We start from the raw sequence: 21,749 nt of genomic DNA, 5'->3' as shown, positions 1-21,749 counted from the left end.
AAAAGCCCACTGCTGATGCGAAGGACCTCAACAACTTCCGCCCCATCACTAACCTTCCCTTTCTTGCGAAGATCACAGAAAGATGTGTAGCAAAACAACTCTCTCGTCATATCAAGGACAATGATCTTCTTGACAATTGCCAGTCCGGCTTCATCCAAAACTGCAGCACTGAAACAGCCCTACTGCAAGTGGTTGATGATGCGCTGAGGATACTCGACTCAGGGGGGTCCTGTCTGCTAATTCTCCTTGACCTGTCTGCAGCCTTTGACACTGTCAATCACAACACCCTCCTCAATATCCTTCAACAGAGAATGGGCATGGAGGGCACTGTGCTTAAATGGTTTGCATCCTTTCTCTCTGACAGATCTCAAATGATCAAAATAGCGAATAGTCTTTCTTCTCCTGTGGCGGTGGGTCAAGGTGTTCCCCAAGGCTCTATACTTGCACCCACATTGTTCAATCTCTACTTAGAACCACTGGGAAACCTCCTAAGCAAATCCGGGATTCACTATCATCACTATGCAGACGACACTCAACTCTACCTCAAGGTTACCTCCACTCATGATCTCTCCATCCTAAGCTCCACTCTTGACTCCATCCAAAACTGGATGTCAACTCATCAATTGATTCTGAATCCCGCCAAAACTGAATTCCTCCTCTTCTCCTCCTCACTCTCTCCTCCCCCGGTTCAATCATGGATGGATGAGATGAATCTACTAAACAATAAACCCATCATTGTCGACAGCGCAAAATCCCTTGGTGTCATTCTAGACAAAAAACTCATTCTAACTCCCCACATCAATTCTACTGCAAAATCTGCTCGTTACCAACTGCGCCTTCTTTGGGGAATCCGACGCTTCTTCCCGGAGCAGGACCTTATAACCCTGGTGCAATCACTGGTCCTCTCCAGACTAGACTACTGCAATTCTCTTCTTACTGGCCTCCCCAAATCTCACCTGTCCCCACTTAAGTCTGTTTTCCATTCAGCAGCTCGTTTCATTTATGGGGCCAAAAGAAGCGATCACATCACACCATTGTTATCTACCCTCCGCTGGCTTCCCTTCGAGGCTAGAGCTATCTACAAGACCGCTTGTATCACCCACAAAGCCTTGCACTTCTCTCCTCGATACCTGGCGAATAAACTGAAACTCTCTGGAGGCTCTAGACCTTCACGCAATGCGGAAAATCTACTGCTTGAACCTCCCACTTTCAAGAAGGAGAGAACAATGGCCCAATCCTTTTCAGGCAACGCAGTGAGAATCTGGAACTCTTTTCCGCCTCAGCTCCAGACCACCGCCTCCTCCCAGGCCTTCAAAAGGGACCTCAAAGTTCTCCTCCTCCAGAGACACCTCCAAAAGTAATTCACGTCCTCATGTTATTTGGAGGAAGACTTCCCACTACTGAAAATTTCTACCTCCCATGACCATGGAAGTGCCTTCTCAGTGTGTTCTTGTGGTTGGAGTGTCTGCCTGTTTGTAGTATTTCCCATGTACTTGTGTTTGGTGCCCTTTTGTAACATGCACACTCCACTTTGCCCTGGCAACACACTGTTTGCTACCTCTCACATGTTCTACCTTTGATACCTGCACAAGTGCCACCGTTGCCTACATAACGCTTGTTTTTTGTGCATGAGTGTCTAGCACCTTTTGCAGTATTATACCTCAAATGATACTTTGTTTTCTCTTGTAACCGCACACTTGTCACTTTTTCCTCTTGTGCACTTTTTACTACCTCATGTATTTTTGCTTGCTCACAATTTTTACTACCTCATGTATTTTGTTTGCTCACAATTGTCACTATTACCTTATGTAACGTAATGTATGCTTTTGTAATCTGTTAGTGTGTAATGTTTCTCATTATGTTTAATTTCTGTTCCTATTGTGAAGCGCTCTGACGCCTTCGGGTAAAGTCCGCGCTATATAAAAATGCATAAATAAATAAATAAAGTTAAAATGCTGCCCCCCCCCCCTGGAAGGCAAGTGATGAAGTAAACATTTTGCCCCCCCCTGGAAACATTTCTGTGGACGCCCATGTCCTTATGGCTTCATTTTCAAGTTTTCGTGTTCTCTTTTGCCTGCCTTCGCCATCCTTTCCATAAACATACACCTTATGTAACTGCTGAGCCTACCGACCCCCGAGCGCCAGCTCCTTACTTGTAGATATTGCTTTCGGTTGCCTCTTTACTGAAGCTGGACGGTGTGATGACTGCAGAGAAATGTAAGAGCCTAGGGTGGAAGAGGTGGTTATTGCATATTCCATTTGTTTCCTTGTAGCAGAGAATGATGCTGGCAGAGGCAGGCACTCTAACTTCCTCTGCAAGTTTCATGTGTAACTACCTAGATAGGAGTGCCACTTCAGGATACTTGTTGGAGCGGACTAGTGCTACAACTATCAGGCCTCCAATAAAATGCCTAACACTATAAACGATGGTTACATATTAGAGGTATACAAACATGTGCTCGATATGGAGTTACAATAAATAAATAATATATCAATTCGGATATTCGTAGTGAAGAGTCTTTTCTTAGGTAAGTAGCTGAAAGATGAGAAATTGTTACTTAAACAAAACACACGAGCTGCAACTTTAAATATTTAATTGTATTGCCACTGGCCAGAGGTGACCATTACAGTACCTCAAAGTATAGGAGTTTTAAATGGCAGGCATGTTGCAGCATTTAGTTAAGTCTGATCAAAAAGTATGGATTCACGACATTGAAGACTCAAAAAAATTGTTGCTCAAAGCCGTGTTGTCCTATAAATGCGATACATAGAGAGGAGAGAACTTCCCTTTGAAAATAGTATTGTCAAGCATGTCAATCGATAAGCACATGTATAAAGTTAGATAATTGTCTAACACAGGAATATGCTTACAGAAAAACCTTCTTCAGGTCAGACATCACAGGGTTTAAAAAAAGCAAAGTAAAATTTATCGTTAAAGCTCCAATTTGTGGTGTACACTATTTTGGCACATTAAAATTGACACCGAGGAACGGACTACAAAATGTATTAATAAGGATCCTTGAAACATTAGCAAGACAAGAAGGGATATTTCAGAAAAAAAGCTTTCCTGAAATTGCCCATAACTGTGTGGTAGTAGAAAAAAACTAAATTCAAAAGGAAATAACGCTGGTTGAGCTTCCTGAAATGCTCTTATGTTCAAACGAAGAACTGGAGTTACAGATGGTGTGTGTGTCTCCAAGGTAGGGCTCCTCTACCTTGCTGTAGCTGGCTGGACGTCACCAGCACTTCCCTCAGCACTTTTAACCGAGCAAATTATGTCCGCATCTCATGCATATCCATCCCGATCCCTTGAAACCGCCCTTTTTGTCTAAAAGTAGACCCCACCCTACCGTGACTTGCTACCACCGATAGTGCTCCCGAACCCCCCCCCCCCCCCTTCACTTTCCTTGAACCCCAGTCCCGGTCACCCTCACTTTTCTCACCGGCGCCCACCCTGCACCCATCCCACTACGTCCCTCAGACATCTGAGCCCCAGCTCCAAGCATAGCCCCCCCCTCTTGTCACGCCACATCCTCTGCTCCTGAGCCCCAGCCCCCTCTCCGCAACCCTAAACGAGCCTCTAATCATTCGCCAGCGCCCCCCTTTTCCCGGCCACCCACTGCAGGCTGCGCACCTCCCCACCCATCTCCTGCCATCCTGTCTCCCTCCGTGCCCAGCATGACCGCCCCGAATCGCAAACTTATTCCTCCACATTATTCTTGCCGCTGTCATAACTGCCGCCGATACACCCTTCCTGAAAACCATGCTTCGGACTTTCATTTGTTGCTCATTACACTATGGAAGGCGGGCTCTAGAGCGGCTGGGCGGGGGTCATATTCAGGCAGCCCAGAAGGAATAGTCTGTCAGATGCAAGACCGATGCTCACCTCTGAAAGACTTAGCCCCAGCCCTACAGACTTGCCACCAAGTCTTCTAATTTCCTTCTATGTCATATGAAACCCAAGCACCCTCTGGGCGTTGAGGCGCTGTACCCTCTATCGGACCGTCAATCCTTACTCGATGTACAGCGCTTCGGTGCTGCCTCGCTAGGCGCTCGTTCGCTGCCCATCGCCACCGGAGGCCTTCAAGGGCGGTGGGTGCAAATCCATTAACGGCATTTGAATTACGCTGGGGCGTTTAATGACTACATTATAAAATTGTACCTTTGCCATGCCCGACCCGCACAGACCACCCCAACGCTCCCTATTCTGTCCACCCCGAGCGGCCGCAAGCACCGCGTCCGACGCCGCACTGCCCTTGATCCCCCTGGCCTCAGTCAGACGAACGGCCAAGAGCACGCAGACTGGACATGCACAATAGTCGCCTCCAACATGTTGCACGACGATAGTCGACTGCACAACCCCATCCAGCACTTTTACCCACAGTTGCGCACCTTCCACTATACCCGTACTCTCGGCCCCAACACCCCCGCCAGCTGCACCATGCCTCTCCCCCACCCGCTTTCCCTTTTGCATCCATGGTGATGGCCTCCACTGGAGCCACTATCCCACTCCCCCTGGGGAGTGCGAAGCAAGGAGCAAAATGAGGAAGAGATACAGGCACGTGCAGACACCACGGCCAATAGAATCTTGCGAATTCTGTGTAGTGCACTAGGACTGGCCGAAGAGCTGTCCTTGCTTATTGAATATGTATTACGAGCTCCGCCCCCTCCAAAAATGTGTTGAGGCATGTGATTGGATGACGTGAAACCCGGAAGTACTAAAATAACGACGAAAAGTTCGTCCGTTAAAAGAAAATTAAATCTTTAACCGCCGCAGTCTCCTCTGGATGATCAGATTAAGTAGCGGGCAGGTGGTCGTTTTCTGGCTAGGTGAGCTAGGAAAATGTACTACTGAGACAAACAAATCAGAGACTCAAATCTCACTAAAAATTCACCTCTGGTACAATTGCTTGTTAATTTACGTGTTGTCTAGGGCAGTGGTTCTTAACCTTTAGACTTCTGTGACCCCTCGCCCCCCTACGCCTCTCCCTCCTAATTATTACCGGAATTCAGAGACCTCCACTGAATCATTATTGTAATCCGGGGACCCCCACTGAATCATTATTGGATTCTGGGGACCCGGGTCGTAGCAATATCGATGATTTGAACATCAAAATAATACACAGAAATGTTCATTCGTCCGAGAAACGCACACATTATGAAATATTTATTCACAAACAAAATAGTGGGAATGTTGAAGCTTTTAGAAAGTCAATTGCCATCATCAATCATCGTTCATACGTAGTCTATTTGATGCCCTTTCGCCCACGAAATAATTTGAGGATACGAACTTCAATTGTATATTTTGCTGCTTTATATACACTTTATTAATCTGTTAAGAATATTTAATTTTTTAAGCAGCTGTTGACTCCTGAGTAGCTGTTGTGGACTTGCAGGGGTCCCTGGACCAGAGGTTAAGAACCACTGGTCTAGAGTAAAGGCATGTTTTCTTGGTCTAACTCACGTTTTCTTGCAGCACATGTTTCAAGATGTTGAGACCATCCTGTCAGTAATAGTTACTACCAAGTATTGGATTTGTTGCTGCTGCACAAAACTGTGGAGTATATTTTCCCAGAAAGGACCACTTTATAAGAAGTAGCTGATAAGTCTAAAAACACAGGGCGGAGGAGTGATCAGTAGCAACCCTGCGTTGCTTGGTGGCTGCAGCCTGGGTGGGTTAAAATACCTGAGGGATAGGTACAGTTGGCCTCTAGAATTGCGTGGCAGGAAAGAACCAGATTAAGCGACCAATAAACTACAAGAAAAGGCATCTGTGCAGCCCAGTTTGTGATACTATTATTTTGTCATTTTTACACATTGTAGTCTGGGCAAAGGTTTCATCTTATTGCCAGTTGAACACCCAAATACAGCAATACACAACTGAAAGGTAACCATTTGATCTTTGCAAACAGCCCTCCGCTGTGCAGCAACACTTGTCGCTATATTTTGTGTTTGTTAAGAAAACAGATTCTATGTCAGGACTGAAGGCAAGGATTATGTCTTCTTTCTTCACTTTATTCCATTTGCAGCATGAAGGGAAAAAAAGACTACGTTTCCCATGAACCATAGGGAAAGAGTAGTAAAAAAAACCAATCATGACAACAACCAATCATAACCAGTGTCAATGTCCAATCAGGGGCAACCAGCCCAATATAGTCCTTTGCTAATGTCCATTTTTCCTCTTTCTTCGCTGCTCCGCAGCAAAGATAAGTACTCTCCAGTCTTTTGTGCTGTTTAGTGCTAAGTGATTTGTTGTCTGCTCATTGCTGTTGGCATAGCTTTTGTATTAGCTCTGTGATTAATGTGTAGACTTATTTGTTCTATTTTGCTAGTGCGTTCGCACCTGCTTAGTTTATGCTGTGTTTGCTCACCCGCTCTGTTCGCGATCTTCGCGTGCTGGTTTTTCTGGGTTTATCTCCCCTCTAGGGGGTCGCGTTTCTGGCACCTTTGTGTGCCTTTCTTTTGTTGTACAGAGACCCTGCGGGTTGAGAGTTTCCTCATCCCTACGCGGCATGTGTTGCTGGCTTGGCCTTTGCGGACCTCCCGCCGCTAGACGGCGTGGGAGGTCATCTTGGGTGCGACGTGACGTTGGATCTCTTCAGAGGATTTAAACATCGCACGTGTGTCTAAGCTCCAGAGTCCCCTGTCTGAGGCGAAATCCCGTCAGGGTCATAGCGGCTGAGGCGGATTAGTTACCGCGTTGCTGATTGTGTACGCTCCACCACCCTTCCATTACAGCTAAGGGGTTGTGGAGTCAGTATTATTTTTACAGTATTACGCCTCATGTGAGGTCCTGTACTCGCCTCTCCTAGGCTGTGAAGGGGACAAGGCCCAGACCGGTGAGCGCCCCTCTGGTACGGCGGGTGTTTTCCTGAATCAGCTGCTAGCAGTTGTTCTCTGGGGCTCGAACCCCTCCAATTGCAGTGTTGCCTTGCCACCCCTGATCTGTGCTGCCACCCAGCCTTTTATATTTACATAAGGTCCCACCACAGGCCTGTGTAGTTGCCATTCCTGTGTAAAGTCAGAGAAAAATCCCTGGAGAGATTAATGTATAGGGATACCTTAATCCAAATAAACAGTATAGGTACCAGAATTTAATATTAGACAATCTGGTCACGGACTAGTTTGTGATGTTCACAGTTTTTTAATTAAAAGTGCATCATAGTTAAAATTTCAGTAGAAATACATTTGTACTGAAAACATACAATGAAATAACATTCTAAATGACAAAATTTCAAAAATTAAAAAACAATTAAAAAACAATTGAATCTGTTCAAATTCAACAGGGCAACGCAATACATAGAAAATACACAATTTCTAAATCATCAGCATACTTTCGTTATAGAAAAAAGGATAGACAAAAGACAGAAGAAAACCCCACTATAGGAAAAAATATCAAATATTGTCACAGATAAAAAATGATTCAACAGCCTATCCAATAATCTACTAGGAACCCCGGTATTGCAATGTGCAGAATATCCAGAGTTCTAGAGGCTTGAATTCATGAAGAAATACAAAAGGCGTCGACGCGTTTCGGTGTATCAGCCCATGAGTATAGCTACACCTTCATCAGGACGATATCGATAGGGGTCATCTGATTCAATTGGTAGAAGTCAATGCTGTGTGAGACAGAATTATCAGTCAATATCGGTTATCACCTCTCTTTTTTTAGGCATGATCTTCATTTAAACATACCCTATGATCGATGGTGGCATTTTGTTACAATTTTATACATAACTATGTATCACCTCTCTCTACAAACATGCTCTTTTAGTTAGAGATCCCTAAGGCCAATGACCTCATTTTGTCCACTAAATATATACATCCGATTAAACGTTCAAGTAATTTCGTTAGATGTCTCATTAAACAATTTTTAGTTACGTCCCTGTGTGGCATTACAATGTAGTCCCTGACCAGTTCTTTTTGCACTAGATTTGGCACAATTTTTGGGGACTACTGACCTTTATTTTAAACACTTGGCAATAGTCTTGGTGTTGGTTAGTTTTCACACAACTCCAAGAATGGGATGTGGACGGTTTGCCATTCCTGTGCCTTAGCTCCATTTATATTGGCCATGGAGTATTATGAGTATCCTGAGGAGGAGGACCCCCTTGCAGAGATGCCCTGGGGGGATGCCTTTTATGATGCTGTTTATTCTTCTATTTATCAGGCAGTAGCCCAGACTATCTCTCCTCTCGAGGACAGGCTTTCACGCCAGATAAAGGATGCATTTTCGCGCCTAGAACTGCGCATAGGAGCTCCCTCAGCCCCAGTGGCCACTCCGGCCTCCGACCCAGTTAGTTCCCTTCCGGCCAAGCGGTTCCAGGGGTGGAGTCAGACGCTTTTGAGCGTTTACGCCAGGCTTTTCTTGATAGCCGAGCAGTTCAGCTGACTGCGCTTTCCCCTCCGTCTCCCCCTCCGACCACCCAGCCCACTGATCCTGACGCAGCAGGTGATCCCTACACTGACCCAGGTCCCTCGAGGCCGTGTCTTCCCTCCTGGCCGGCGGTTCCCCCTCCAGCTATCTCAGACATGTTGGATCCGAACAACATCGTTTATCCTCGCTCTTCGGAGTAGGTCCCGGGGGAGGAGGTGGACGCTTATGTGGCAGAGCACATCCGCCGTCCTTTAGAAAGAAGGCCAGTAATTGTCTGTGGACGAAGTGCCCCCGCCCTTCCTTGAAGGGTAAAGTAGCCCTCACTCCAGAGATTGACCCCAGAATGCATACCATCCTACTGAAATGTATCCGCGTTCCGAAGAAAGGGATCGATATGTCCTGGAGAGCTTGCCAGGACAAGCTCCTGGATGCCCATGGCCCAGTTACAAAGATTTTGGATAAGGCGAGAAGGCCGAGGAATCGGGCTACACTATTTCTCCCGAAATCCTCTCCAACTGGGCTCAAAGAGTGGTCGTCTTCTTGGGTAATGCCAATTGTTCCCTCTCCACAGAGCGCCGCAGGTCCCTTCTCATAAAGATCGATCCAAAGTTGGGTGACCTGGTGGACTCTGAGGCTGGAGCTGTGGCTCAGGGGGTCTATTTGGCGAGCCCTTTGTGAAGGAGCTCGGCAAATTTGTAAATACCTTCACTTCCCTTGACAGGGCGCAATCTATGATCCGAAAATTGTTTCTCCGTGTCACCAGCAGGGTAACCAGAAAGGCTCCGGTCAGCAGCAGGACCAGTCCCGTTTTGGGAATTTCTATCCCAGAAGAGGACGCAGAGGCAATGGAAGAGTGTTCCGTGGAGGTTCCACCAATACAAACCCCGGTGAGTGTTCACCCTTCTTCCCCGTCCAAACTAGGGGGGCGGTTGGCAAGTTGCTACCAGGCTTGGTTGTCTCTCACACACGATGCGTGGGTTCTCCAGACGGTGCAACGGTTTCAAATAGAGTTAATTAGGTCCCCACTACAACCCTCCCCGTCCCATCTAGTTTTCAGCTTTAGATGCCGCCCTGGTGGACGAAGAGGTCTCCTTACTCCTGCACAAGGGCACCATCTCCGTTTCTGTCCGCCACCCGGAAGGGTTTTTGAGCAACATTTTTTTAGTAGACAAGACGGATGACGGCAAGAGGCCCGTCATAAACTTAAGCGAGTTCAACGAATGGCTAGTATACTGCCATTTCAAAATGGAGGGTATTCACCTCCTTTGGGATGGTCTGCATCCCGACAACTGGATGGTCCGCTTGGACCTCAAAGATGCTTATTTGGTAATTCCTATTTTTCCTCCACACAGGAAGTTCCTGCAGTTTGCGGGGGGAGGCCGCGTTTACAAGTTTACCTCCCTCCCGGTGTTTTACCAAGGTCCTCAAGCCGGCAGTAGAGTTTATGAGGGCCAGAGGGGTCAGGATGATCGTGTATTTGGACGATCTCCTTTTGATGATCAAGACTGATTTGCATATGGCCATATCTGAACTGGGGTGGTGTGGTGAGCAAAATAACGATGGATTAAACCAAGATGTCTGTACTGGGGTGAATGTTTTGCCATTGTGCAACATTCCGTCCATCAATTGTTGTTTTTGCATTTGTCACCCCGAGTGGGACGGGTGTGCTCAGACGTGAGTCCCGTGCTCTCCATGCCACTGGAATGAAGCTATCCTGGCTGATGACGGCTGATAGCCAGAAACCAGTCCTAGGATGCTTGATTCCGGTCCAGAGAAGACATGGCTTGGCAGTTCGGGCTGGACTGTTCCCATGAGACACAGGGTCAAGACTGATTTGCATATGGCCATGTCTGAACTGGGGTGGTGTGGTGAGCAAAATCACGCTGGATTAAACCCAGATCTGTGACTGGGGGTGAATGTTTTGCCATTGTGCAACATTCCGTCCATCAATTGTTGTTTTTGCATTTGTCACCCGAGTGGGACAGGTATGCTCAGACGTGAGTCTTGTGCTCTCCATGCCACTGGAATCAAGCTATCCTGGCTGATGACGGCTGATAGCCAGAAACTGGTCCAAGGATGCTTGATTCCGGTCCAGGGAAGACATGGCTTGGCAGTTCAGGCTGGACAGTTCCCATGAGGCACAGGGTCAAGACGGATTTGCATATGGCCATGTCTGACTGGGGTGGTGTGGTGAGCAAAATAACGATGGATTAAACCCAGATCTGTAACTGGGGGCGAATGTTTTGCCATTGTGCAACATTCCATCCATCAATTGTTGTTTTTCCATTTGTCACCCCGAGTGGGACGGGTATGCTCAGACGTGAGTCTCGTGCTCTCCATGCCACTGGAATCAAGCTATCCTGGCTTATGATGGCTGATAGCCAGAAACCGGTCCTAGAATGCTTGATTCCGGTCCAGGGAAGACTTGGCTGGGGTGATGTGGTGAGCAAAATAACAATGGATTATACCCAGATCTGTGACTAGGGGTGAATGTTTTGCCATTGTGCAACATTCCGTTCATCAATTGTTGTTTTTGCATTTGTCACCCCGAGTGGGACGGGTATGCTCAGACGTGAGTCCCGTGCTCTCCATGCCACTGGAATCAAGCTATCCTGGCTGATGACGGCTGATAGCCAGAAACCGGTCCTAGGATGCTTGATTCTGGTCCAGGGAAGACCATGCTTGGCAGTTCGGGCTGGACTGTTCCCATGATAATTAACAACAAGGGGTGGTGATGGACAGAGTCTCTGAATTAAGCAGAAAACTCTCACCCAGTCAAGAGATCAGGGCTAGATCCAACACCGTTTTTTTAGCTCACTGCATCATCTAAGTTTCAGAACCTGGCTGTATGCAAATTAGTCTGTTCCTGTCCCAGTGCATGATGGGAACAGGGCAAACCAAACTACAAAGCCAATTCTTACACTGGAAAGGAAACAAGCTACCGGGGACCGGTTTCTGGCATTTCAGCCTCTTCGGCCCGGCTTGCTTGAATCCTGATGGTGCAGTGAGCAAGGGACTCATGTCTGAGCATACCCTTCCACGCTTAGGGTGGACAAAATAATTAACAACAAGGGGTGGTGATGGACTGGGCCAGGGACAGACTAATTTGCATACAGCCAGGGACAGACTAATTTGCATACAGCCAGGTTCTGAAACTGGGATGGTGCAATGAGCTAAAAAACGGTGTTGGATCTAGCCCTGATCTCTTGACTGGGTGAGAGTACTCTGCTTAATTCAGAGACTCTGTCCATCACCACCCCTTGTTGTAAATAATTTTGTCCACCCTAAGCATGGAAGGGTATACTCAGATGTGAGTCCCTTGCTCATTGCACCATCAGGATTCAAGCAAGCCGGGCCGAAGACGCCTGAAATGGCAGAAACCGGTCCCCGGAAGCTTGTTTCCTTCCCAGTGTAAGAATTGGCTGTTGTAGTCTGGTCTGCCCTGTTCCCATGATGCACTGGGCCAGGGACAGACTAATTTGCATACAGCCAGGTTCTGAAACTGGGATGGTGCAATGAGCTAAAAAACGGTGTTGGATCTAGCCCTGATCTCTTGACTGGGTGAGAGTACTCTGCTTAATTCAGAGACTCTGTCCATCACCACCCCTTGTTGTAAATAGGACTGTTCCCATGAGGCACAGGGTCAAGACTGATTTGCATATGGCCATGTCTGAACTGGGGTGGTGTGGTGAGCAAAATAACAATGGATTAAACCCAGATCTGTGACTAGGGGTGAATGTTTTGCCATTGTGCAACATTCCGTCCATCAATTGTTGTTTATGCAGTGGTGAATTTCTTGGCGCAGCTGGCTTCCGACGGCCTTGCTTACCGGTCTATAATACCTTTAGGTCAGCGATTTTGTCCGGTCACGTCCCGGTAAATGGTACCCCAATGGGGGAACAACCCCTGGTTTGCAAACTATTACGGGGCATAAGGCTGTCACTGCCTCCGGAGCCTCGCTACTCCTCCCTTTGGGACGTCAGGCAGGTTCTTAACCTTTTTCTTTCCTGGCAGCCTAACCGGTTTCTTTCGAGGAAGGAGCTTTCTACGAAATTGGCTATGCTCCTTTATCTGATTTCGTGTAGATGTGTCTCGGATGTCCATGCTTTGGACATTTCTGTAAGGATTTTCTCTCCTGAGGGAGTGCCCTTTACTCTTCTGCGTCGCACTAGGTGCCATACAAGGGTATTTCATACCCGGCCTTTCCAGACTCACCAAAATTGTGCGTGGTCAGATGCCTTAAGGTGTATGAAGAGATGACGGAAGAATTCTGTCCTCCTGGAGCGCGTCAATTACTTATTTTGCCCCGGAAGCCCTTTAGAGCGGTTTCCTCGCCCACGATCGCCAGATGGGTTCGAAGGGTGATGCAGGAGGCTGGCATAAGTTTGCGACAATTTGGTGCACTGGCCTCAAAGGTGTTGGGCTTGGGTGCATGCCTGGAGGATATCCTTAATGCGGCAGAGTGGTCTTCGGACTCTACCTATAAGAGATTCTATTTCAAACCAGTTCTAAATATGGCTCAACTGGTTGTGGGCAAGCTTTAAACAAGCATAATCCTCGCCTCCAGTCCTGACATAGAATGAAACATTTCCTAGCTAACGTAACAGAAAGTTTCAATTCTATTAAGGACTCAGAGGCGAGGATTATCCCGCCCATTTCTCCAGGAGGAGATCCCTCCCCGTAATGCGCTAAGTAGCTGTTTTTCATGAACTTTGCTTATTGCTGGTATGATGTATCCTGTCTTCTTGTAACGAGTTGGCTTTCTATTCTCTGGGTAACGTGTCCCTGTCATTTACAGGTTCTGACTCCCAGAAACAAGATGTCTGAAGAGTACGGAACAGCTGTCGTCGCGCTCAGTAAGAGGAAGAATGGACACTAGCAAAGGGTTACATTGGGCTGGTTGTCCATGATTGGACATTGACACTGGTTATGATTGGTTGTTGTGATGATTGCTTTTTTGACTACTTTTTCCCTATGGTTCATGGGAAACATAGTCTTTTGTTTACCTTCATGCTGCTAATGGAATAAAGTGAAGAAAGGAGGCATAATACTCGCCTCCGAGTCCTTAATAGAATTGAAACTTTCAGTTACGTTAGATAGGACATTTTTCATTGTGCAGCAGAGAATGGATTATGTGGCAAATGTGACAAATACACAATTATGCGAAAAATGCAGCAGAGACAGAATCTCATAATTCCAGTTACTCTGGTTATATGTAATACAGGGCGTCTGGCTGCACTGCCAGGTGAGACAGGGACGCTCAGGGCAATTTATCTTAGGTCTTGGATGGGGGAGGGGGTTAATTCATTTTTTTAATAACTCCTGGTGGAGGATGCAGTATAACTTTTGAGGAGTCATTGCATGCAGTGTGACAATCGGGGAAGAACATATCTAATAAAGATATCCCCAAGACTGGTGCCATTTGGGGGCAGGGGTAATCCCTGTCTAATTTATAATTCATTGATTCATGTCTTGTTAAGCCGGTGCCTTGTGTCTGAGTTTCTAGGCCTGTCTTTTGATGCATGTCAAACAGAAAGTGCTTGTGCTTATCAAGAGAGAGAGAGAGGACCAGAAAGCTAGTTCAAGTCCCTGTGGTTTATATGTGTTATCAAAAGAGACTAGCTAAAATATGACCAATAGTGTTAGGACTCTGATTAAGTTTGTCATGGGCACCTCGTTGGTGGGTTCATGAAGCCCTCACCCACCAACCTAGTTGGTGGCATGCTTCATCATCGGGCCCACCCAGTGACACCTAATGTATCCCGGGTGTGCTACGACGCCTGATTACAGCGGAGCTGGTATGTTACTGAGAGTGCAGTGTGAGGTGTAAGGTGAAGTGTGAATTAAAATAGCTTGGCGGGGGTCCCAGTACCCGAGGGTAAATTAAATTTTAATAACTGGGCCCCTGTCAGCGGTTAAAATAAGGCCAGGGGTGTGGAAATTTCTAAATAATCTACTTGTCCATGGGACAAAATGCAACATAAATCTACCTGTCCTGTAAGACAATCAACTTGTCCCACCTATTCCCAAATCAATTATGTGTGATGTCACAATCATTAATGGATTTTTGTGTTAATAAAACTGACCAGTAATGTAAAGGATTTGTAAAAATGTTGAAGGAAATCTTAACTTTATTGCTGAGAAAGCGATATTCTCCTTAAGTACTGAAAGGCAACAATAAATGATCTTCAATAAATTAATCAAATGACACTTGTTAAAGTGCACAGCTGCATCGAAGGTAGCGTCCCAGTGCTTTAGCAGACAGTAAAGAGAGGCCAAAGTAACAAGAAACTAAACAGAGTCAAATCGCCAAGTTTTTAAGTTGCCTTTTGTAGGCTGACAAAGTCAATTAACCATAACTGAAAAGGAAGACTGTCCATAATCTTGCAGTGCATATGGTGATGGGGTTGCTGCAACGACGAGACTTCAGAAATTTTGGAATCTGCTGAAGGGGACTATTGTTGGATCCAAGTGCCCTCTTTTGAGTATACAGAGTCTATTCAGCAGATAACATGGGGCCTCACCATGATAAGAGCTTTGAAGTTGATACGAAATTCCACTGGAAGCCAGTGTAGATGTCTCAAAAATGGAGAGATATGATGGCGCCTCAGCACTCTCCTAATTAGTTCTGCCGCTGCATTTCGAATTAGCTGAAACCTGTTTATCAAATATGAAGGAAGACCAAGGTAGAGACTGTTAAAGTAGTCCAGATGGGACTTTATTAAAGAATGAACTACTGTTCACCTAGTCTCTTCAGGAACCAGATCAAGAAACTTCTTGATAATTTTCATCTTCATAAGGCAGACAGACGAAATATGTTTAATTTCCGACGTAAAAGTGAGGGTGGAGTCAAAGATTATGCACACATTTTTAGAAGACGTGGTATGATTAGGGCAGGTGTTTGGCAGGCCACCACCCGATCGAAGGTGGCGGGGTTCATTTTGGTAAAAACCAAAACATTTATTTTGTCAGAATGTTGTTGTAAACGATTTGCATCCATCCAAGTTGCGACTGCTCTAAGACATTCTTTGAAGTTGTGAAAAGCTTCCTCCGTATAATCTTGAAAGGATCTTGAATACCATACCTGAGTTTTGGTCAGGTATGGTAGTTTGGTTATATTGGTCCAAAACGCAAGTTGTAGCATATTTGCACATCCATCCATGTTGGTTGTATGTGGAAATATCTACTACAGAAACATCATGCTTCCAAAATACTGAGGACCAAAATATAGAGTCTGTAGTTAAAAATAGTAAATCTTAACTAACCAAATTTTGACCCTCAATATTTTGTAAATAATATTCGGGTAGCATGCTATTCGGTCAAAAATAAGGCGGAGTACCTCAGGGTTGCAGTAAAAATATAAATGGATGAGAAATTCTGTGCAGTTGGGGAGGTGTTGTCTGCCACGAAACGTCTGTCCAGCTTCCAGCCTAATTGGTTCTTCCCCTTTCATCTTGCCATACTGACATACTAACTGCACATACACACAACCCAACTGCAAAGACACTCACGGGACAGACAAACACACCCACTCCACACACTCAAACAACGCCACTGCAGTCACATAGCTACACTATAGATGCATAGACTCATACAACACTTAATGGACAGACACTCAACCCCATGCAGGACCACTCCCCTAGAGACATACCCCCCTGCGCAGACATAAATACACCCCCTATAAATAGACCCAAGCACTTCCTATTGACAGGCAGTGCCTCACCGTAAATGTTAGCATCACATGGGCCTAACTTGGCCCAGACTGGAGCAGAGATACTGCCCGCAAATATATCCATGGTTTTCCAGAAGAGGCTGAAAGAATCCACTTGTTTTCTATTCTAAGGAAGGATATAATACAAATTGATATGAAATACAAATGTATCTTGCAGAAGGGGAAAGTTTGCAAGGAAGTTTAAGATTAGGTGGCAATGATGTCCAGTATAGGTTCATGAGGGTAGGTCAGAATCCATGGCCAGACTTTCAAATTACCACGGACTATTCAAATTAGTTTCAATGAGATTGAAATGTTATTTGTTTATTTTATGTGATAATCGTGAAAATCTATTATGGGGTGGCCCTCCTTGGCACATGTTGGACACCCCTAGCCTCTTTGGCTGTTTAGGATCTCTTGTTTGCTAATGCTTATTTCAACTTAGGTTCGCAACTAGCACAGCGTTTCAGTTTGTTAGGCTCAAAGTGTAGAAGTGCACTTGTAAAAGATTCACTTACACCTACCTTTTCTTGTGAATATATATTTTCTGAGGTCTGAGAAGAGGGTGCTTCAGGGTCGGAAAGCCCTGGGACTTTAAGTTTGTGCACACCCACAGAATAATGCATTTGGGAGTATTCACAAATCTTTCCACAGTCCATTCTCATCATGGACGTGCCCAAGTATTTGCTCATTTTAAAGATCGAACAAAATCTGTGTCCAGGGAAGTGGGAAGAAAATTCCACCTAATGTGGTGGGATTTTATGGAAAGGTCTCACTGCTAGCTTTGTGGTTCATTTTCCAGCGAGCATGGAGAAAAATTGAGACAGTATTACTGTTGGGAAAATTACTTGTGTTGACTTGAAAGTATGTTGATTTTACTCTAATGCATAATATATTATTAAATGATGCAGTTTCGAGCAATGATTCTCTTTTAGAGTGCAGCTATGTGTTTTTTTGTTAGTGCTTAGAAATGGCAAGAAGGTAGGTTGCAATACTATATTAAACATTACTGCTTCTTTTTTTAAAGTACTCTTTCAGACCATTGAAGATACATACTAATTAGATCTGAAAAGAATATGCAGCCCTCACCCTTAACATGGCAAATTATTTTTGAGAATTAAATCAAACATATTCATATATTGGTTATTTGTAGACTATATTCAATCCCAATATTCTGTATTGGTTTCTCAATCAGACAGCCTAATTTTCCTTACTTTTTTTCTTTTCAAAATATGCTCAGTAGGCTAGATCGTCCAATTCAGGGGGTTTGTAGCAGTTCACATTGCTCAAAAGGGGTAATCTCTGATATGCATTTCTTTGCATGTCTTCGTTATTCGGTTTACTTACAATAAAATGTCACTCGAGCGAGCTGTCCAACATTTGACAGTAGAATGTCACTCATAAGCACACAGAAATGCCACGCATAGGCAATGAAAAATCGGCAGCCTTGAGCACAGCATCACACAGAAGGCCTTCAAAATGATGGGCTAAGTGTGTCACTAAAAGAGCCAAAAGCATAACTCTTTAAATTTCGCACATTTAAAAACCCTGAAAAAATGAAACTGTAACGCCTAAACCCACTGAAAACTTGCCAGCGCCTCTCCCGAACACAAGCTCACCTTTCAGCACCTGAATGACAAGGTCTATGCCCTCCCGGCGGCCAAGGTCTCTTGACACTTAAAGCACCAACCAACCCCACTGCCCTCTTTAGCATAGCCTCAGCCGACTGCTCCAACCCCAGCAGAGCCGCCAAGGTCAGAACAGGAGAGAATCTGACCCAAACGGGACCCCACACGCCAGATGAGACTGCCCTCCAGTGCTACCCATGCAGGACTGCTTCTGGGCACACCAATAGATACGCCTTGTAAATACAAACTCACTGTCCTGCAAAGAAATCGTCACCACACTTCAGATTTGTTTGGACAACTGCACCAAAGGAAAAAGAGAAAACAGACAACAAAACAGATGGAAAAAAGGATTTACCGTGCCTCAGCTCATTTTATATTGCATTCTTCGTAGAACGTAACACAAGTTAAACTAGCTTTACTATGGAGTTTCTTCTTGTAGAATTGTGGCAATTAGAAACATGCAGACAGTACGCTCTCAACGACCCCTTTCCTTGCTCATCATGGTGTTATCCTCTTTCCACCACCACTTTCCCCTGCTTTTAGTGCTTGCAGAGCAAAAGTGTCCACTTTTCAACATTAGTCATGCAGACATTAGCTGCTAGGAAAACACTAAAGCGTGTTTTTAAAATCCCAACTGCAAGGAAAATAAATTGTACGTTCTGTGATCTGCATCCCGTGCCATCACGCATACTACGGCATTATTAAATCAAGTGAGAGTGACTTGTGAAGCAGTCTTAGACAGACCATTGTTCTTGTGCGCACTTGTAATACATAAGAGCTATGCTTGCCTACAGATGCAACTTCTCTTCTGCTACTGGTTGTAGCATCTGAAAGAAAACCACGGGCCACTCACGGAGCCAATAGCTGTAGGTGCGGGGCCAAGTAGGGACATCCCCGTTTATTTTGATTTAATGTCTAGTTGTCCGTAGGACAAAATAGACATTAAATCTTCTTGCCCCTGACAGAAATCAACATGTCTCGGGCGTCGGGCGATATGAATTCACCACCCCTGTAAGGCTTAGGGATGTTTTAAGGGAGGCGAGTTACTACCTCCTACATCCATCAGTTGGTCGACATGTTTCAGCCAGTGCCTTAATTTAATCTGGCTTTCCTCAGGACCTTGTTTTAAAATAGTGAAATGCAGGGTAAAAAAGGGGAGTGTAACGCAGGCTATGTGTTACACTCACTAAGGTGTTTATCTACGTGTGAGAGGGGACTCCCTTCTCAAATAAATCTGTACCGAAAACATTAAAGACATGGACAAACAAGTAGGAAAAAAGGAGTCAAAAGGCGTGTGTGCCACATAGTCATATTCATAAATTGCTGAAGCTACAGTGCTCAGTGGGTAGACTATAGACGGCAAAAGTGTAATGGCACTGGTGGTACCATTATAGTGATAGTCGCAGCTAATTTGGGGGTGATGTTGCTAAAACACGGGTATCTCACATATGCAAGTAACACGGGGTGTGATGAGGCGTAAGCAAGCAGTCTTACGCAAAAAAAATTGCAGCCAATGCTTCCTGGAGTGAAGCGGTAAGGGGTTGACCCTGTGGGGAAATAATGTTGGCCACTGGGAGTTAGAGACCTGTAAGGAGGGAAAATGCGCTTACCCAAAGGTTCTTGCTGGAAGGTTGTCATACTCACAGCTTTTCTGGTCAGAGCCTGCCTTGTACCTGTTGCACCGTCCTCGTACTCCGGTAGAATGAACTGGAGTTTCTTGCTTGTTTTTATATGCTGGTTAATTGGATTAACTATCGGCACCTGTAGCTGGGATTAAGAGTGGAAAGACTTCCCCGGGTGTGGCCCTTGCTGTCTGCTCATGGGCGATGGAAAGAGACTGGTCCCTGGCGCCTGCGCAGTTCAGTTGGTGTCTAATGCGCTTGTGCGGGACAGAGACACTACTGCTGGCACAGTAGACCACATGCTGCGTATTGCGCATGGGCGAGAGGAAAACTCAGATGCTAGTGCGGTAGAGCACGTGTGATGTAGAAACTGGGAGAAAACTAGGTGATGAGGTGCCATCTGTCACTGGAATTTATCAGTAAATTGTGACTATCGCTGGGTATAGCGTAATAAGAGGAGTTCATAGGCCAGCTGGGTATTTGTCAGCATGTGATTGAGTTCCAAGGGATCGCATCGTTGAGACCATTGGTGTGTGTGGAAAGGTGATAAATCCAGTGTTGTTCTTTGCTCATCAGTCTCTTTTCATTGTCCAATGCCTGTTCAGGGATTTGTTCGATGACTGTCCATGTGAGGTCATTGGGGGAGTGGCCAATGGTGATGAAGTGATTGGTTAGTTTGCTGATGTTTTTCTTGCACCTAATGGTGCTTCTGTGTTCAGTAACCCTAGTGCGTATTTTACGGGTGGTCATGCCGATGTAGCGGAGACCACAAGTGCAAGTGAGGAGGTAAATCACATTGCGGGAATTACAGTTTGTGTGATTGCGTTGTGTCCACACATTGTTGGGTTCTAGGGTTAGAGTTTTGGTCTGGGTGGTTAGGTTACATATACTACAATCATTGCAGGGGTACTGTCCCGTTACTTTAGGTAGGCCCCATGCATTCAGAATGGTGTTGGGTTCTTGTGTGGCATGTGCTTTGGGACGGGTGTTAACTAGTTGGTCCTTCAAGTTGTTGCTTCTCTTGTAAGCAAAACGGGGTATGTCCCACTGTCTCTGGCCCGAGTTTAAGATCTTCCAATTCTTCTTGATGAGTTTGGCTACTTCATTGGAAGCTGTGTTGTACGTGGTGACGCAGGTGATGGGTTGTTCCTGTTCTTCTTTTGCTATGGTTTCAAGGAGGGCCTCTCTATTCTGGTTCCTGGCCCTCTTTCTACTTTTGGAGATGATAGTTGGCGGGTAGCCACGGGCCTCCAGCTTCTTGGATAGTTCGGCGGACTGTTTTTTATAGTCTGCTATATCACTGCAATTCCTGCGTATACGTAAGAATTGCCCGAAGGGAAGGTTCTCCTTTAGCAGGCGTGGGTGAAAGCTTGTGAAGTATAGTAATGAGTTTCAGGCCATGGGTTTGTGGTAGGTTGTCGTGGTGATCCTGCCATCTTAGACTGTTATATTTAGATCCAGGAAGGCCAGTTGGTTTCCGCTGACATCGCTGGTAAATTTCAAAAATGGGTCCCTACCGTTGAGCCAGACGAGTAATTGGTCCAGAGTTGTTTGTGGACCCTCCCATATCACAAGGATATCGTCAATATAGCGCCGCCAGGCGAGGATTTGGTTGGCGTAGGGGTTTGTGCTGGCCGCAATGTGCGTGCGTTCAAATTGGTGGACGTAGAGGCCTGCTACGCTTGGGGCGAAGACGCTGCCCATGGAAGTTCCATTGGTCTGGAGGTAGATGGTTCCCTCATATTCAAAATCATTTTCTTTTAGTGCTAGTGTTGCGCATTTGAGGATTAAGTCTTTGGGGGTATGGTAGGGGCATGGTGACTCCCTGAGGATATCCCTAAGTACTTGTATAGTGGCTTCTTGGGGTAGGCTGGTATAGAGGCTCTCAATGTCCAGTCCTACCAGGAGTTGAGTCTCTGTGTTAAACTCAATGTTGTTGATCACTTATAGTAAGTGTTTGGTGTCCTTAATATAGCTAGGCGTCTGTTGCACTAGCGGATTGAGAAAAAAATCGCATTAGCGTGACAGGGGCTCTAAGACTGAATTGATACCAGACACTATTGGTCTGCCTGGTGGGGGGATTTTGCCTTTGTGTACCTTGGGTACGGTATAGAAATATGGTATTTTAACTCTCTGGGGGCAGAGGTACTCTGCTTCTTGATTAGAAATATGTTCAGCATCACAGGCATTCTTAACTAGTGTCTGGATGGTGTTCTGAAGGGTGTCTGTGGGATCTTTTTCCAATCTTTTGTAATTTCTGGTGTCGCTTAACAACCTGCGGCATTCCATGTCGTAATCCTTCTTGTCTAGAAGGACAATACCTCCCCCTTTGTCAGCTGGTTTGATAATGATTGAGGGGTTGGTCTTGAGCCGTTGGATGGTGTCCCTTTCATCTTTGGATAGGTTGGTGA

At 45.6% G+C, this 21,749-nt stretch overlaps 1 protein-coding gene across 6 annotated transcripts in view; it reads left to right on the top strand.

The window, feature by feature from the left end:
- Positions 1-4,699: 4,699 nt before the first annotated feature.
- Positions 4,700-21,749, top strand: part of PPCDC (phosphopantothenoylcysteine decarboxylase) — a 1,035,307-nt gene continuing 1,018,257 nt past the window's right edge. For 5 of the 6 annotated variants that reach the window (XM_078685116.1, XM_078685115.1, XM_078685117.1 and 2 more), the window contains exon 1: positions 4,700-4,830. The gene's annotated coding sequence lies outside the window, so the exon portion shown is untranslated. Of the gene's footprint in view, positions 4,831-13,175; positions 13,234-21,749 lie in introns of all 6 variants that reach the window. The other variant, XM_078685114.1, reaches the window with a different exon arrangement.

Source organism: Lissotriton helveticus, chromosome 3_2, assembly GCF_964261635.1.
Source record: "Lissotriton helveticus chromosome 3_2, aLisHel1.1, whole genome shotgun sequence".
NCBI lineage: Eukaryota > Metazoa > Chordata > Amphibia > Caudata > Salamandridae > Lissotriton > Lissotriton helveticus.
Note: the sequence above shows the minus strand (reverse complement) of the source record. Positions and strands in the feature narration are given on the sequence as shown.